Raw genomic sequence first — 17,440 nt, forward strand, 5'->3', positions numbered from 1 at the left:
ATGAGACAAGCCCTGTGGAAGTGATGGATATCCCACCCAGGCTTCCTCTGAGAAATTTAGCCATGTTTTGCCAGCTAGGTATCTATCTGGATAAATATTCTTGGGGTTTTATTTGGCTGATGCCGTTGCAAAAAATATTGTAGTACTAACGCTCAAGCCCAGTCATTTCCCATGTATGTTTCATAGTATAATTTCTTCTTTACAGTGTACTGCCTGATGCCTGTGTACCAGGCTCAGTGTCATACAAAGACCTGTGTTAATAACACCAGTACAGGCAGGCACGGCCTGGTGTGGGGCAGGCAGTGGGGCAGCCCTCCCAGGGCAAGCAGCCAGGCAGGGGGAGGCAGCAGCTGTGAACTTGGCCTTCGCCTGGTGGGGGGACAGAAACCTGGGTTTGTCAAAATGCCACGCGTCATCCCCCAAGCCATTGAAATAGAATTAAAATAAAATTCCCTGCTGCATATCGGGGCAAGGGGATCAAATGGCCACATGGCATGCCTGTACACAAGGAAGGAAAATGCAAACCAGCCTAAAGACCTTGCAGGCTTGCTGGTACATTAATAGGTGTCAAGGAGATCTTTCTGATTTAGTCTTTGACAGGTTGCCATTTTCTACATTCCTCAAGCAGCTAAAAACTAGATAATCATCTGTGTACGGTTCCAAGTTCTTAAAATGCCAGGTGAAGGAATTTTTTGCATGTTTTCCCAACGTGTGGATTTTAAAAGCTGATATTGGTAAAACAATGACACCTTGTGGCAGAGCAGAGCAATCAAACCCACACAGACACACGGTTTTAGGTAAAGCATCTCAAATAAATACATTACATTCCCCAGAACTACTTTGAATTATTGATGAGCTAAGTTTTCAGCTACCAGTTTTTTCTTAGATCTTTAACCTAAATTGTTCTTGATGTTTATAAATTTTGTAAGCATCTCTCCAATGACAGGAATGATTTAGACAATCATTATTCAAGAATACATCAAACCTCCAAGTCAGTTCTGTAATTATGCTTGCAATGAAAAAGAAGAAGAAAAAAGAAAAAAGAAGAAAAACCACAAACCTTTTCACTAATCCAGTGTATTCATATGATTGAAAAAACCCCACAGAACGTAATTGCTCATCTTTTCAACCTTCCTGACCTTACTTCAGGCAACCAGGTGCTTTAAATTGCACTGGCAGGAGAAATGTTATGCAGAATTGCTAACAAGAAAGACGTGATGCCTGTTAGTTTTATGAAGGTTAAATGGAACACTCCAGCTGTCTGGAGTTTTCTCAGCAAGGAGGAATTTCTGTTATAATTATTTTAAATGGGCATAGGTGAATGAAACAGATGTGGTGGAAATGTCATTTTAGAGCTCAAATAAGATTTTGGAAGGTTTGAAAACATGACTTTATATCAACAGTATTAACTTAAAAGGACTGGAGAGCTAATGATTTGAAGACAGCTCCTCCTTTAATTTGTGTCTCTGTTCAAATCAGGAACATTAATGGCTGTAAGTGGATGAGAATTCATAGGAACCACGAAAGACCCCAAGATTGTAGCACCCTCTCATGTAAAATATTTCAGGTTTTATACAGTTTATAATTACTGTCCCATCTACTGAGTGCCAGCTTTCACTATGAGCACTAACTGCTGACCTTAGCTGTGTCTTCTCTGACCTCCATTTAGACAAGGTATTCTGCAAATTATTGAGATTTTGAGTGAATGATGATCTGATTAAGATGACTGGTGAGCTATTCCTGGTATCACATTATGCAACTGAAACATTATTCTTGCATTCATATATTTTATAACTGTCTAAACACTAAAATCTTTTTGTCAGCATAATAACATTGCTGGGACAGCACTCCTCAGTTCCAAGGGCTTTCTAGGGACAAGAATGAAACCCACAATGTTATATAAAAAGCACATCATAGCCAAAGAAGTGAAATATAGGAAGAAGGTATATTTGGTGCTTCTGTCATTTGTTACTGGGAAATTTCAAATCTTGACACCCTTTTGCATCAAGAGGTAATTTTTTTCCAACCTGATGGCAACAAACTATGTGTTTTACTTTGGCATAGTGAAAATTACAAAATAAATCTTAAATAGTGTTCGTTTTGAACATTAGACAACAAACAAGTCAAATATACCAGCAATGGCATATGACTAATAGCACACTTACATAAAATGTGATGCCAACGAAATCACTTCTCCTCTTGTAAAGGAGCCCGTACTAGCCAATTATTGCAAAATCTAATGACACATTAAGTGATTGCTGCTGTGGGCAGTGCATATCCAAAAAATCACAGAGCTTGTCTAACACACATTAAACAAAAAATACCACCCTGGTGTAGTGCTCAGGACCACAGTACAGGCCTTGGCATGTGCTCAGCCATGTCTCCCACCTTTCAAACTTCATAGCCTGCCATGGGCATCCTACACCTAATCATCAACATGGGGCCAGCAGGCTGGGTGCTTCTGGGAGATTTCTTGTCTGATGTGAGCAGTACTGCTGGTCAGCGGAGCAAAGATAGGATGATTTACACCTCCCATTTTCGGTCCCTTTAAACTTGCTCTGCAGATGGAGACTAAACCAATCCTCAGTTATATCTCTGCTTTGCTAGATCTCGTGTAGGTGCAGAAGAGCCAAGGGCAAGTTCATCACAGCCAAGCCTCTTCTCACCTCTCACTTATTTATGCCCATTGTCACCCCTCCTGCATCCCAGCTCAACCAGGTGCTGGAATATTTCTTGCGTCCAGCAATGCTACAAAGCTCACAGGCAGGAGAGTTTTTCCACAATCATTGTACGTGTGCTTTATTGCCATTTTGTAGCCTGCATCTTTGGTCTTTAAGTTGTTTATGTTCTGTATTCATCTTGGTTTGCAGCAGTGAAGATTTCTGGGTTTGCACTTGCAGTAGAAACAACGGAGCTCAGCTGTCTGCATGCCTGTGTTTAAAAAAACACAAAATTGCTGGAAAATGACAGAAAAGAACAGTTAGTATGCTTATGCACTGTAAAACAGTCAGGCAACTCCAAAAAAGATACGTGCAATGTCTCTCTCTTACAGTGGCATGGAGATGGAATATTTATGTCCTGATCTGCAGAGCAAATGAGACGCTTTTACTTTCCTGCTGTCTTAGAGAAAGTGAGTTGATGAACATTAATTTCTACATCAGAAAAAAAACAAATCAGTCTTTGTTTCTTCCTTTGTTCCCACCTTCTGTTTGTAAGGTCCTGGGAATGAATAAACTGGCACTTTCACAGCTCACAAATGAGAATTAACCATCCCTGTTGTGAGTTTGGAGATTAATTTAACCTCCCTTTGGCCCTACTGTGAATTACATCTGTGGCATTTTTAATGTTTTACCAACTTAAAAACAAGAGTAGATAAAGAAATACTGAACCTTCAAAAATCCCTTAAATATACTTTTTCCCATCTGTGAGAAGTACCGAAATCCCTCTGTTTCTTCTGACCTTTTGTTTCCTTGGGTTACCTATCTTGTAATTTGCAGACACTTCCATTCTGAAGGTAGCACTCCACCACACAAACTGGGGGTTTAGGGAGGTCTGGTTTTGGAAATATCTTGAAGCTGAAAGCTTCAGGCATCAGTGAACCTGTGTGTCATCTACTCAGAAAGCCTCCAAAACCTCCCTGCCCAGTAAAACCCCTTTGAGAAATAATGGCATTTTAACACAAGCAACGTGTGAACTGCATGTCAGGATGGTGATGTGCCCTTTTACCAGTCTTTTATAATTCATTTGCTACAGCTCCTGCCAAATGTGGAATCCTAACAAAAATAATGAGATCCTTCCTCTCCATGGGCTGCCTGGCACTAATATTTAAACTAGAATTAAGAGCTGCTAGAGCTCAGAAATCCTCCCATTGGAATACAGCCACAGGAAAAGCTCCAGAAAATTATCCTGGGTGGAATTAGCGTCTGGCAGGTAAACAGAGGGCAGGGGCTCAGATTTGCCATCCTGAAGTGGGACAGAGAAATTGTTCAAAATATAACATGCACTTTTTCTTCTCCTCCATTGCCACACCCTTACATTCAACCAGTCGTTCCTGTTTCCACACTCGCCCTGCCTGCCACACCAAGCTGACCACAGAGCACGGGCTGGATAAACGCCCTTCTGCTGGTGGTGAAATGAGTTATACTGAGAGACACTCAGCCCTTGTTGAGGTGAAAACAATAAGAAACGAAGGCGCATGGGCTGCTGCAGAGACTGGGAAGGGGAAGCAGGGCGGGTGGCGGAGGTGCTGCCTGCACCCCCATGCAGCGGCTGCAGCACCGGGGCTGGGCTGGCTGCTCCGGGTGTGAAATGGCAGCAGAGGAGATGTGGGTTTGCTGGCCTCTTGCTTCGTCTCTTTTTCTGTTCTACACATCAAAAAGAAGTTTTGAAAATGGCTTACGCCCGGCAAGCGTAACACTGGCTTCTCTGCTCGGAGCTATTGTTTCAGACTCTCTAGACTCAGCGAGATAAGAAAATATCAGTTATGATCACATTCAGTTTCAAACTTTCCTTCACAACCATTTTGTGTGAAGAATTACTTTTTCCATTAGCTACCTGTAATTCTTGCACAATCACATCAGAGGATAAGGTGTATTCCTGTGACTCTAGCTCTATGCTCACTTCAACCATTCACTGCTCGTTTTCAAACAGTTCTTTTAACCTCAGTCAAAGTTGCACATTAATTGAAAAATAAATCATAGCAGCATGCCCATTCTTGTACTTTACAAACTTGTGCATAATTAAAAGATATGTCAAATTCACGTGGCTCTTTGGGAAGGTGAGAGGTGTGTTTTAAAACTGTGATCCACCTGAGACTAAAGCTCCCAAGGGAAATTGCTTTGAATCAGATCTTACAATCAGGACATGTACAAGCCAAGAAATATTCCATCTTGAAAACTGCATTATGCGATATGTTTCAATTACAGGAGCTATGGAATAACATGACCACTGCACAGGTCAATTTAGCTAACATGTTCCTAAATGCATTATGGCGTAAACTTTATAGAAAGAATTTGAAACCAAATTGCTTGAACCACAAAAACAAATACATTTTTAGCTATGCATTGAGATATATTTTCATGATCCTAAATATAACCATAATATTAAATCAGACTGTCAATGTGAAGACTATTTACATATTTCCCCAGAATTAGTCATTTGGCTCTCAAATTCAATAGTGGCTATTGCATATAATAATGTTAAAATCCCTTAAATACATTTTTTCCATTTCTGAGAAGTACCCTCTTATTAATATTAGTGCCCTTTGTTCAACATGTTCACTAGGCACAAAGTCAAAAGATCAAATATAGAAACCCCACAAACCTGAATAAAAACCAAACTGTTTTAAATATTCTGATGAAAATACTTTTCTTTCTGCTTTGCTCAGCCTTCGATCTTTCACAGACTAAATGCTCACTAGTTCTCCAGTCACTCATAAAATTGAAAAGATAAATAACTTCGGCTGTTTTGCTTGTGCATTTCTTTTAATAATTGTTACCTAGATTTTTGCACAGAACTCAGGCACTTAATGTCTTATGTGCAATGATACTTCTACCATTGCAGCAGTGTGTATACTGAATTAAAACTTGATCCAAAACTAGCTTTTTTGATGCAAATTTGGGGTTTTTTTACTTGCTGGTGAAGCAGGTGTATAGCAGGTAAAGACTCACTGGGTATTCACAGAGAGCTGATCAGAGTTGATTCACAAAGGAATAAAGGCCAACAGGTATTCATTAAGATACATATTCGAAGGAATAAATGCAAGTAAATAACATTATCCTCTCTAGATTTTCTGCAAGTATAAACAGAAACAGGAATCATCAAGGTAATTATTTATGGCAACTATGGAATACAGTTTTATTGGTTCATATACTGAATGCTGTCAAATAAAATGTGTGTCTACTACTCTAGAAACCCTTTATTCAAATAATACAATTTGAAGGTCTAATCTTCACAGGTTATTTTACTCCTTGCCTGTGCACTTGCAGTAGATACAATATTCAGCTTCTGTCTCTCATTTCACTTGCAATATTTGTTTCAAAATTCACCTGAGGCTGAATCAAAAGCTACACAAGGTATAAACACACTTCATTGTACAGGCTCATCTGTGAATAAATAAGAATAAACATAAAACATTTCTGTATCTTCAAGTATCCTTTGCACATCAGCTTAACAATCTGTCTAGTTGTTTGTAAGTAATGGTAGAGTCTATATTCTCCCTCTTAAGAATGGAAGATAAATTCAACATGCAAGATTGAAAAGTTCAATGAAAGATTTTTTGCTTAATCTGCATTTGTAGGGGTTCTGATGGCAACTTGCTAGCCCTTTTTTTTTTTTTTCTGTTTCCTTTGCATGGCTTCAATATCACTCACTTTTAGTTTCATTTGAGCCTGTTTTCATTTCTGTGACTTGGCACAAAAAATGCTTGGTGATTAGTGCCCACCCACAATCTTCACCTTGTAATCATTTTTTTAGATTGTTTTCCCTGGAACAATAATATACAATTAAGAGATGATGGTTCGGTGATCCAAAGTCTTTTTCTTCCCAAAGGTGCTATGAATCAGTCCGAGTTCCTACTTGTTTGTACAGACACTCTAATAGGTCTTCTGTTTCTAGAGAGTATTTTCAAACAGCTCTACTTTGAAGAAATGAGAAGCTTTCCAGCTGACATTTCACATTCATCAAAATGCGTCATGCTAGATGTAGTAGGTATTTCTCCTGCTAATTTACAAGCAAACTGAATGAGAATACAAGATTGATTCAAATTGGTTCTGATGATGTGCATCAGGAAGACTCCAAAATTAAGCCTTAGGTCAAGGCGTGGAGAAGGAACAGTACTAAATATGGCTTCAAAATATTGTTCATATTATATAGCTTCTCTGGAGCTTATATAAACAATGCATCCCACTACAAATTCAGATCAGTGAGAAAAAAAGGCAAGATTCAGTAACTTCTACATGCTTTCTGCCTACAATGCTGCATACCTATCCTTTTCCCTTAGAGCTCACAGGTCAAAGGCAATGAACTATCTTGTTTTACTTCTTTGGTGTGTACATAAAGTATTATTCAAGGTAAGGAGCAACCACGGCTTCTAGTTTTATTAAAATTCAGAAGTACTCAGCAGAATATCTGTTCCCCTTACAAGGCTTGCCATACAATGAACACCAAAATTATGACCTTTCTTTCTGCCAAAGATACTGATCTTTATTTATCAAGTGCTGTGAAGTCTCAAAATTAGGTTAACTTGTCACTCAGTCTGAACAATGAAAAAATATATTGTCAAAGAGCCTTCAGTTCTTTCTACTTTAGAAGTAAATTCAATTCTTCCTTTTGCAAATGGATTTGGACATAGTGCCTTTCATTTTGTTGCTTCCAGACTGCATTACCACAGCTTTCTATATTGCAGACATGAAGATAAATACAAGATCTATACTTTGAATGAATCTGTTCCTTCAAAGGCTGCAAAACAGCATGCAGTCACAGCAGGTTTTAAGGACCATGTGAGTGCTGGATTGGGTTCCATGAAATCAGATACCAAGGCCTCTGTGGTGGCGTGTCTTTAATCAGGATAAGCTGCTCTGAAGCATTTTTGTTTGGATTTTTTTTGTTTCTCTATGGCCCACTCCCACAGCCAACTGAAATCTGGAGCCTTTACACATTTTCTTCAGCTCTTCACTGTCTCAAGGAATTCTGTCTTTTCAACTGGTACTACTCATGTAGCTGCCTTTCCTTGCAGATTGACATTGTGCATCATGGATCAATGCGGTTCTTGAGCTTCTCGGGCATCTGTCTTTTTACTGAACACTTCTGGTCTCTCTCTTTGCACTCTTTCTTCTCATCTGAGAACTTTTTAAGTTCTTCTCTGCTCATACCTCCCAGTCCCTGCGATGTGAACCCACAAGTCTTTTTCTCTAATCTCATTCTAGTTTCACTTTTTTTTTCTCTCCACAGCCCCATCTGTGCCTACAGCTCCCGTGGTAGTTATTCACACAGCCCCTTTGCTGTACATTTCACCACATGGCTCAGCAGCCCTGGTCAGCTGCCTAGGGCTGCTTTCACCAAAAAATGATCCTCCTCTGATGTCTCACCATTTGCGTTTTTCCAATCCAGTCTTGCCCTGGGTTTCCTTCTCACTTTGCCCTGGCCAACAGCACCACAGCCTTTTCTACAGCCAGCTGGTTCTTCCAGTTCAATGACTTTTTATCATCCTATGTATCTCCTTCCTAGCCTCTCTTTCTCCTTTCTGCTGTGACTATAATTGTTGATTTATCCTGTGTTTCAGTCAAGACTCTTCAGTCTTCCTAGCTAAATGCCTCTACTTCTGCAACTCAGCTGACCACAGCTTCAGACCCTTTCACATCTTTTACTTGCCGTCACACCTTTTCCTATTTACCCTCCATTTTTTTCATCATAAAAGAACTGTTGACCACACCTAATAAAAATTACGTTTCAGCCTTTCAGTTCCAGGACACTACACCTTTTCTTGCTCTCATTGTTCTCCTACAATTTTTCCCCTTTTTTTTAATTTTGATCTCCTCTGTTTGTCTACATGGCTTCATGTCCCCAGCATCATTTTTTCTGCATTTCTCCTGAATTCCTCTGCATCTTTACCTTCACAGTACAAAGCTCTTTTATTCTCTTCTGTCCAAAAAACAATAAAAAACCTTCAGTTCTGTTTTCCTAACAACTTCATCTTTCGTTTTTCCTTTTATCTGAAGTTTATTCTGCATGCCATTTACAATTGCTATCCATCAGCAGATACAGATGACTCTTGTCCAGGTTCTCAGATTCTGCATTCTGAAGCACTACAACATCCTTGACAATTTCACTCCTGCCTTCCTCACCCTTCTACGAAGATTGTTGTAATAATTCCTCATTTTGACAACATCATTCTTCTATCTTTGTTCCTCCATTGCTATCCTATCTCCATGTCATCAAATATCAAAAAAACAAACAAACAAAAAATAGGGTTACATTTCCTCATAGCCTAACCCTTCCCCATCTATCGAGCTAGCTAGCTAGCTAGCTAGATTAGATAGATAGATAGATAGATAGATAGATAGATAGATAGATAGATAGATAGATAGATAGATAGATGATAACAACAACATATGCACAGAAATGTACTCCCTCCAAACTAATCAGATTTGGATGTCTCATGTTGGGAACTTCAATCTAAGTAGGAGCACTTGAACATATAGCTTCTCTCCAAGTTATGATCACGTCAATGAATTAATGTTCATATATTTGCAGAAATTTTCTCTCTTTGTTTATTAAAGGCTTGCATCTGATGCCCTTACTTAAACTGAATAATACTTTGTTTCATGACTCAGTCCATTGAGATAATGAATTGCAAAGAAAAGTACTATTTAATGGGAGTAAAGAGGATACAACTTGCCTATAATAAAACTTGTCTTTTAAATATTGTCTTAATTTGTGTTTGAAAGATGACATATTCTTTTGCTTTACTGCAGCTTAAAATGTGATGGTCACATCTGGTAGACAAGGATCAGAGGCTGTATGACTTCGTTAGATAAAAGAATATATATCATGAATTTTTCCAATATGCTGCTGATCGTGTTATGAGAAGAATAAAGAAACAGGTCACTAATGAACTTAATTGCACAGTATACAAGCATTGGCTTGAAAACTGAATGTAATCTCAAAGTGGTTTATCATTTTACAAATGCCTTTGATCTTTAAACACAATAGAATATTTTGTATGCATGATTGGTTCAATAACCCTTATAGCATATGTAATGACAACTGACATAAAATTAATCGACTTTTACACAAGTATCTCAGATATATATGATTAAATCATTAGGAAATAATCATGTTCCTGACTGAACGGTAATGTAATATTTTTCAAAATAATCAATCATTTTAATCATTTCAAGTAGATTTAATAAATGTGATTCTAGCAGGTACCATTCTCCTTTGCTCCAGTCTTCAGAAGTATATTTATAACCAGACTTTCTGCTGTCCATAGGGGTCTTCTGGACTGTGTATCCAGTCTGGAATTTTCTTTTTTGCAATAGACCACAGGCTAACAGAAATAAACTCTACTCTGTGTAGTCTGAGAACTGCATGTTGTTCTAATCGATTCATTTTAATTGGTTTTCCCATGACCACGTGTTTAGCTTCTTTTCTGAGTTTAGCTGGTCAAGGCCTGAATTAAAAGAAAGAAGGAAGATTTTTTTTTAAAAAAAAAAAGCTACCTTAGGCCTGCTCAGTATATCATCATTGATTCAATTGTCTAATGTAGTTGTGATAGCCTTATCTCAAAGTAGGGCACATATTAAAAGTTGCCAAGGCCAAAGGAGTGTATCCAAAGAACAAAGTAAAAGAAGATAATGATAAGGCCAGAGGAAATAAAATTAAATAAGTGGTCTCAGGTCAAGGCTGCTAAGAGAAGTTGATGAAGCAACTGTTTACTAAGAGCTGATAGCCTCATTGGATTTAAAACTATAAACTTGTCACTGTGGGTTTTAGAACCCAGTTTGAACCAAAACAAAAGTAGTTGTGTGAATTAAAGAACAACCTCCTGCAGTTCTTTTTTCTAATAAATACCTCTCTACCATTCCACTCAGTCTTAGTCTCATAGCTGTCTCTTTTGAACTGTGCAGCTTCATGTGAAACTGAACGTCTTTATAGCAATCTGAGTTGCATGCTTCCAAGTAATTTTCATATGGCCTTGAGTGTACACGTTTTATGTTATGGGCTGGAATAGTTTTAGAAGAAATTTGGCTACTGTGAGACTGAAGCTGGGCAAGTCCAAATTCTCTGCAGAAGGAAGATGAAGCATTTCTGATACATGTGTGGAGTAGCAAGGGTAAGAGGAGGTAGCAGTGACATGTGCAGTGTCTAGTAAATGTGAGCAATGAATGTTAGACAGAAGTTGTTCTGAGCCACGGATATGTCGAGTATGGAAATTTGTCCTTGAGTTCAGAAGACGTCTAAAAGTTGGGTAGGTGTTATCTGGGAAGAGGCACTGGAAGCAGGACCCTGGAATTTCACTGGGGTCACGTACCTAGTTATAAAGAAGAGTACCTGAAGAAAGTGAATGTCTGTCCAAAAAGCAGGATAGTAAGAGAGTCAGAATGTGCTTGAGAAAACGCAGAAGTAATGCTGGTTTTCTCACCAGCTGTTTGCATTTGCCAGCTCATCCTGCCTCTCATCTGCTCGTGCCTGTTCCTTCCCTATTTGTCATTAAATCCACCTCTCAGCCTGAGGGCCAGAGACCATAAGCATGATGGAACTTCTTGGGAATATACTATGAATCTTATGGTGAAAGATGTTTTTTTAGAAAGGCTCAGGATTGCTGGGACTAAAAACCACATCGGTCAGTGTCACTCAACAACTGGGACCTCTGAGGTGGCAAAGCACTTTGAGGGAAAGGGGGTGTGCAAAACGGGCAGAGCAGCCGGGGCAAAGGAGAGTGCATGAGATGAGCATGGATGGAGCAGGGGGGTTCTCCATGAGGACTTCTAGTGATGCACACAGACAAGGGAGGACGCAGCACCCCGGGGGACTGTCTGCCCTATGTGCTTGAGTGAGACAGCAGCACAGGGGCTCAGTACTGAAAACTGGCTGTGGTCTGTGAACACCAAAGGGGTGTCAGCTGCCACATGCTGCCAAAATAAGGAGTCTTTGGTTCATTTCTTAAAGTAGTGAGAAGTTAGGGATGAATGCTTCTAGATGTACAGTTTAGATGTTTCTCATCTGTGAAGCAGCAAAAAAATAATTTTTGAGGCACAGTAAGAGCTGTTATCCCCTCCACCAGCTCCTGATTCATTTTTCTCTCACAAAGATGGATGCACAAGCAGGGGCCACTTTTGAAATTATGTTGCATACTTTCTGGTGCTCACCACTTAATTCATACTGAGTTGTGATTACCTAGGCCTTCTTAGGATCAGTTGTTGGTCCTTTCTGGGTTGATTTTTGGAAAACGTCTCTTGATAGACTAACATTTCCCTACGCTCTTTTAAAATAAGAAACTGTAGGTGCACATAATCCAATAATCAAATTTCTGCTTGAATTATCTCGACTTTAAAGAACATGGCTGTGCATTTTTAATACGACCTTATTAATGGAAAAACTGACCGCTCAGTAGATTTTTTTTAACTTCTCAGCTGTATCTCTTTAGTCAAACATTGTGCTTACGAAGTGACACTTCAGCCAGCTAAATAGGTCAATAACACCTTGAGATTACTTGGTTTAAAGTGCCAGAACTGAAAACCTCTAACCTCTCTTTCTTAAAACTGGTGATCTTACTGTTGCTAAGCCTATCTCTAACATGTTTAACATGTTTCTTTCTTTTGACAAAAAGTTTTCATTTAGAAAAGTATTGGAATTTGTCACCTGTGTTAGAATGGTGCTGTTCAAATCATTACTGGCTTTTTTTCTGTTCTACCCCTACACTCCATGCAGGATCCACTTTTAGGCAAGGCAGTTTGTGTGCAAAGATGAAAACAGGAGAACTGCATCAATGAAAATACCAGAGTCAGCTCTGCCATCTACGATTTTATTCTCGTAGGTCTAGCTGTGGTTACACAAAATGAATCTGGAAAAAAACCACTGCACAGTCTGGCTCTGTGTCTCGCACCTTTTCCCTTCCCATTGTTTGCTCTTAAGAGAGCTCTCCTATTCCACTTCATGTTTAGCAAGAAAAGGTTAGCAAAGGACAAAAATATTTGTCAGTCAGAGATGAGCCAGATGGCACCAGGGTCCGTGCTGGCTGTCTGGTGCAGTCGGTAAGGCACCAGTCTGGGCATAGGTCCCTCACCAAGTTACTCCTGGGGAGATTCCGATTGGACACAAGAGGGAAATTTTTCATTATGAGATCAGCCATTGAAATAATTTCCCCAGGGAAGTGGTGGATTCCCTAACATTGGACACTTACACTTTTCAGATTCAGCTGGACAGGGTGCTGGGCCATCTTATCTGGACTGTACTCCTGCTGAGAAAGATTGGACCAGATGATCCTTGAGGTCCCTTCCAACCTGGTATTCTATGATTCTACGATCTCTCCTGCTCAGCCATGGCTGCAGAGGGAGTGAATGAAACACCGTATCGGATGCTACAACTCTTTAAGGCTGAAAAATGCCATGGGTGAAGTTGGCAAGATTGTTGACTTTTAAATACAGAGGTGCTCCTTCCAGCCAGAGAGTGGCTGGAAACACTGCTTTCCCTCAGACTTGTCTTCATGAAGAAAATTGTAAAACCTCTTTCCTCAGCTCCCCACCATTCCCAAGCACGATTCACAAACCCCACTCTGCGAGGGCTCCTCACCTCTGCCACAGGGACTCTGTGGCCACCTCCAGCCCTCCCAATCTCTCTCCACCATCCTCACCCTTTGCCAGTGCCTGTCTCCAGACGCTCAGTATCCAGCTGTGCCATCTCACTGGTCCTTCTCCTGGTTCTCAGGGGATCCAGGATCACCTTCTGTGAGGGGGGCGAGAAGAGGTTAGGGAGCACAGGAGCAGGCCAAGCGTGGCATGTAAAACCACCAAGCAGGGGGTAGTATGGCAGAAGGAGGGAGGGAAACCTCAGGGGAGTCCTGGAGGTTTTGACATGGCAGGACCAGCCTTGTGGAAAGATAAAGTGGGAGGATAACACTGTGGGGAATGGCAGCGTAGAGTTGAGTAATAATCAGATGTTAATTTGAAATGAGGTACAGCTAATACTCCTTGAGGGGATTTTTCACTTCAGGCAAGGTAGTTCATCCAACTTTTGCTTTAAAAGAGGTATAAGATGGTCTGAGAATGAGCCTCGGGAACTTTGTTCCCTTCAGCACGTAGAGAGCCTGCTTAGTATTCTGAAAAGTCACCCTAATCCTGTCGGCATTAATGCTGTGGAGAAAGCAAGCCAAATCTTCCCAGTACAGTAAAAGCAGAAGTAATGCTGCAATGCACAGAATAATTCTGTTTTCACCTAAAATTCTGTTCCTTTACACACTAGTCATTTTTTGCTATACATACCTAAACCTTAAATAGTTTTCTAAGACAGTGATGGCTTTACCTGGCACACTATGTCTTGGGAACTGGGTCTCATTCCATGTTAGTTGCCATGGCTCCACTGACCAGAGGACAGTCCTGCCCATTTTCACCAGCACATGCCAATACACCAATTTAAGCCACCTGGTGTGTCCATGCTCTGTGTAATTAATGCAGCTCAAGAAATTCCCACCCCTTCTGAGCACTGTCTGTAGTCTTCATATCAGTCTGTCAGAGGCGGTTTGCTTCCGTGAACATCATAAAGGCACCAAGTGAACACCCACTAGCTGTCGTAGGCACACAGGGGCCACTTTCTGGGTCCAACAGGCTACATTTTACTAGATATTGTTGCACGTTACTAACTTCATCAATTAGCAAAAGTGCAGCAGGCCTTTCATATCTTGATATTGGTCATCACCGTAACATGATGATCTCCCTAAATCAGTTATCATCCCTCCTGAATCTGTGAGAACAAGGGATGCCTGCCCATCCACACTAGTAACAAAGGTATTTTACAACAATTCTGATTGATAAACATGGTAATAAAACCTGTAGTCCCTTTATCCCCGTCCCGCTCAAGCCACTTATACCTACAGCTGGTTACTTCCTCAGCAGGTCCTATCTTTGAGAGAAAGCTGTGGTAGAAAGAAGCTCAGGGAAGGGATAGTAGCTCCTAAGTAGCTCCTCACTGCTCCAGCTCTTGAAAGGACAGTAGAAGGGGAATGAGCCGAACCTCAGGGTGTTCCATCAAACCCACTGGTGCTGAGAGGTCCCAGCCTGCTCCTGCCCTGCAGCAGCTTTCCCCAGGTGAAACTCCAGCAATATGACCGGCTCAAGTCAGCGCTGCAGAACTTCATTTATTTCAGTTTTAGGTGCTTAGCTTTTTGCCTTCATCTGAACACAGCAAACAGAGCATGAAATGCTCACTTTAACATTCAGCACAAAGCCCAGCCTGCACTTTATATCCCTTTTTCTTCCCCTCACCGCTTCTTGGTACAGACAAGAAATCGGAACCAGCAAAGGGGTTAAACCCAAATGGAGGACCTACAGTTTGCAACAAATCTGACAACTTCCTTTTCCCTCTATTTTCCCCCCAGCTCTGACAAGGGTTGTTCTCATCACACCACACACACAGCCTTTCCAGAGGCACGCAGGCAGTGTTCATCTGCCACGGTGATGAGCTCGGACTCTCGGGGGCACAGTTACACTACGTACAAACAACAAAACTCCTAGGTGCTATAGTCATGTTATCAGTAAGGAGTAATATGTTCTGTAAAAAATGCCTAAGGAATCTGCTAGAGCATGCTGAAGGTGGTTATAAACTATCCTTCTGAGATTAGTTTCTTGACAGCTGGTCAAAACATCAACCAAACAGCTACTGAAATCTTAATTACAATTATCTTTGCCTTCTTAAGTGTTCTTAGCCATATTAAAATAGCCATATTAATAGGAAGTATTGTAAGGGCATAATTTCCAGCACACACTCCCCAGCCAGCGGAATTCCATCAGCATTTGGAAAAGCTCCTGTCAAGAAACAATACGCCCCTGGCTAAAAATTAGTTATTTAACAGCGCTACTAAAACATCAGTATCTCTCTCTTTAAACGTTTGACCCTGAGGCAGAAGACGAGGGGAGGGAGAAGGAGAGAGAAGATGATAATCGCTTTAGATAACAACCTGACTCATGCTAATAGCAGCCTAATTGCTATCCAAGTGCATTTAGCATGAAACAGCCACACCTAGAGAGGTACCTTTGCAGAGGAAGATTAGGTTAAAATGGAGGAAGGACAGAGATATAAATTAACTTTCAGCTAAGCTCAGTGGAAAGTAAGAAATAGCTATTTGTTTGTGTAGAAACTGCCTTAAATCCAAAAGCTACACGGTACTGCTTCATATAATGGGATGTGACTTGCATCTAAGTCACATGAGAAGCAGGTACGCTACAGGGCTCAAAATGAAATGGAGTTTTATATTTGGGCAGGGAAAAGAAAATAACCACATGTGAGGAGGAAGTGGTTGATGCCTTCTTTCCAGAATAAATCAGCTTCTGCAAAGATTATGACCCTTCTGTGGTTAAAATTCGTAAAATCAGTCTGACAATACAACATATTATAAGAACTCTACTTCAAAGTAGGTATGATTATATTAAGTAATTTGCTTAGAAGAAAGCTGCATGGAAATGGAATAATTCGTAGTTGACTGAGGTGTTTAAAAGACATCTAGATATGGTGCTTTGGGATATGGTTTAGAGGTGGATTTGGCAGTGTTAGGTTTACGGTTGGACTCAATGATCTTAAAGGTCTTTTCCAACCTAAATGATTTTATCATTCTACAATTAATCAAATCTAAGTATCAAACGTGTCTAAATGCACCAGCCGTGCTTTTGTACATTTAAGATGTGTCTTTTTTCTCCACTGCCCCATGGTGCATTGCTATAAGATCACCATTCTCTGGGTATCCAGCCCACGGTTCTTGCTGCGGCCCCTGACACAGCACCCACAGATAAGCCCAGGAAAGGAGAGGAGGTTTTCAGGTGGGTCTGGGCAGACTTGTCAGCCCCTGTTCTCCAGCTGCCTGTGCTGTTTCCTGCGTGTCTTCTGAGAAGGGAGGCCACAGCAAGCAGGTGCTGCCCACGGGCTGCGGTCACAGCCCTGCCAGCTGGCAGGAAAATCACAGTTTGGATTTCTGAGTAACAGGCGATCAAATGCTGCTTTGTTCACGCGGTGCGCGGTCTGTGGGGTGGGCGGAGTTGAGTGTAAGAATCAATTATGTTCTCTGACGAAGGTGCCAGATCCTTCAGGGAGGGTATTGATTTATGCATTCAACTCTGAAGTTGCTTTCTGCTACATCTTTTGCTACTAAAATCCGGTGATGTGAATGTCAATAGGCATGGAGGGAAAAAACCAAACAAACCAACCTGTGTTTTGAAAAGCCTGAATCTGTATATGTAGGACACAAAAATTACTATATTTGCTCAGTTTTGCTGTCCTCTGTAAACGATTTTCATAGATTCCCATTATTCTGGCAGAGTTTCAAAAGACTTGAGAGATCTACTGGTAATGGATTTTGCATGCAGAACACAAGTTTGTGCCTTTGTATTACCATGAATGTTATTTTCTCTGAAAAATAACAGTTTTTTCCTATTTGTAAATTGCATTTGAGCACAGTCTAGAAATATTATACACCAGAAATTATCTATCCTGAATTGCTGAATAATAGTATCTGGGTCAGCTGCTATGGCAACAAATATACAGTCTCTGGATTCACACATCAAAGGTTCTTATGGCAACTGTTTTTCTGGATACTCCTTCATTGCACAAGCAGGAAAATATACTGAGCTATCCCAGTAATGTCTGGAAAGACAGCAGCAGTAGAATAAACTGACATGTTTACTACTTTACATTTGTTTTTGAAATATACATGAGGAGAGGAGAGGAGAACAAA

This window comes from Caloenas nicobarica, chromosome 1, assembly GCF_036013445.1.
Source record: "Caloenas nicobarica isolate bCalNic1 chromosome 1, bCalNic1.hap1, whole genome shotgun sequence".
Lineage (NCBI taxonomy): Eukaryota > Metazoa > Chordata > Aves > Columbiformes > Columbidae > Caloenas > Caloenas nicobarica.